Source organism: Ceratotherium simum, chromosome 2, assembly GCF_057802395.1.
Source record: "Ceratotherium simum simum isolate JZ-2026a chromosome 2, ASM5780239v1, whole genome shotgun sequence".
Taxonomy (NCBI): Eukaryota; Metazoa; Chordata; class Mammalia; order Perissodactyla; family Rhinocerotidae; genus Ceratotherium; species Ceratotherium simum.
In genome coordinates this window covers 99,982,349-99,984,595 of record NC_141901.1, presented here as the reverse complement: position 1 = coordinate 99,984,595, position 2,247 = coordinate 99,982,349, and the positions used below count along the sequence as shown (strand labels likewise).

Below are 2,247 nucleotides of genomic sequence, written 5' to 3'. Positions count from 1 at the left end.
CTACTTGTGTTCGAGCACCTCCAGCAAGAGAAGAACATTGTTCCCAGAGAAGTTTACTTTAGTTCAATACACGTGCCTAGAGAAGCTCTAATGTGCGAGGCAATTGTTCATGCAGAGGATGTGTATTAATTTCCTAGGGTTGCCATGACAGAGCACTATAAACTAGGCAGCTTAAAACAACAGTAGTTTATTGTGTCACAGTTTTGAAGGCTAGAAGTTTGAAATCAAGGTGTGGGCCAGGCCCTGCTCCCTCTGAAACCTGCAGGGGAGAATTCTTCCTTACTCCTAGCTTCTTGCTTCTGCACTGATACACCCCCTACAAGCATTCTTTGCATAAGTAATGTTTCGTACATATGTTTGTGTTGACTTTGTTCCTGGCATAATTTTCCACTGTAAGTAAAACAAGTCTCCTTAAAAAAATTAAAAAAAAAAAGGAGGACTGAATTGCAGCTGAGGACCCCGGCGGCAGGGTCAGGTTTGGACCATGAGCTGCATTCCTTCCAAGACTGGGCAGCCCAAGAAACAGACTATTCCTAAAACAGTGGAGAGAGACTTTGAAAGGGAGTAAAGAAAACTCCAGTAGCTGGAAGAGTGGACCAAGAGGCTGCAGAAGCACATGAGGAGGAGCACTGGTGCTGCGCTGGCCATGTCCAAATCTGCTGTGAAGACATCACTGGACTTACTCTCCAGTCCCCTCTGCAAGCAAGAACGGGACTTTCTGAATGTGGTGACAGTCCTGGACATGGCCATGAAGCGGACAGATGCCTTCAACAAGGAAAAGGTGAACCAGATCCAAAGACCAAGACTGAACCCTTACACAGTTTGGGCGTGTCTTCCCCAGGCTCAACATGGTAGTGAATGGCAGGAGCAGGCTTGCAGGACGTTAAGAGATGGCAGGCCAAGGTGGAGAGGTACAGGAAAAGGAGAGACAGGGCCAGTGCTGGCCAAACTCCACCAAGAAGAGCTTCGGCCTGCGCGGGTGACTGAACCCAAGAACAAGCAGCCCCTGGATAAGAGGCTGCGGTTCTGCCACAGCCCACTCGACCAGGTCCAGCCCCACTCTGAGTCCCTGATCTGAGCGCAGGTGGTGTATTACACTGACATGCATGTGATCGTGGGAGACTTGACCCCACAGCTTGGCCAGCCTGGCCACCCAGACCAGCAGTGGGAGTGGGAGAATGAGGCCAAACCAAGCAAGCTCAGAGCCCTCTATTGTGGGTGATGACTGTGTCCCTGTCACCCCGGAAGACACTTAGTCTCTCTAGCCCTTGCAAGCTTAGGCTCAGGCATCAGCCCAGTGAGAGGGAGAAGTGTGGCAGCCAGCAGGCTGGGGACAGAGGCCGCTCCTGCTCTACCTCAGTAGCCCTGTGGAGTGAGCCTGGCACCAGGAGCCCCAGGCCGGCCGTTGTCTTCCCATCCAATAGCAGGAGCTGCAGACAAGGTAAGCAGTGTAGAAAAACCCCAGGGGCTTTCTTATTTCCAAAAGTACTGTCCAAAATGCATCCTGGCCTAGGGCCAGCGCAAGCTTCCTGCCTTGGAAGGGCCTGGGCTTTGTCAGCTCACTGGAGGTCTTAGCCTAGCTCACATAGTTGGGATCACATCCGCCTCCAAAAGACCCATCCTGGGGAGTCCACCCACCCTTGTTTCCTTTCTGCTTCAAAGACTCATTGTTTTTCTGGGAGAGGCCCTGCCCTCCCAGAACTTGTGAATCTGGGAAGTCAGCCTGCCCTGGGAAACATGAGAGCTGCAGTCCTCCAGCCTTGACAGGGCCCTCACTCCAGCTCCCAGCACGGCAAAGGCTGGTTGAGCCATTCTGTCCCTTAGGTCAGATGCAGGGAAGAGCCCCCAGTCTTGTAGGTTCCCTAGGTATCCGGGACTCAACTCATGTAAATATCCTGCCACACAAAATGTCACAGACCAATTCACAGGCCTCAAAGCAAGAACAGTGGGTTTAGTCTGGGTCAGAAAGAGAGAGCAATGCCCTGAGGCTGTTCTTCAGGTGGAAGCCTCGAGCAACAGCCACCATGGTCTCTGGGGATGAATTCTAGACACTTCGCAGCTGCCAGGAGGAACAACTGCCCTCAGGATGTGCAATGGAACAGTGCATTTGGGTGGCTGCAGTCTTGCACCTTGGCAGACGTTGGATTAGGGCCCCAGGGTTCTGTGCCAGAAGCTGCCCTGGAGCCCTCAGCCTCCTGTGTTCAGTTGACCGAAGACAACTAAAGAGGTGTTCTGGCTGAAAAGCCA

The 2,247-nt window shown here is 52.5% G+C and overlaps 1 pseudogene; it reads left to right on the top strand.

Annotated features, from left to right (window-relative positions):
• Nucleotides 1-484: 484 nt before the first annotated feature.
• Nucleotides 485-1,222, top strand: LOC101392180 (bridging integrator 3 pseudogene; annotated as a pseudogene).
• Nucleotides 1,223-2,247: the final 1,025 nt, after the last annotated feature.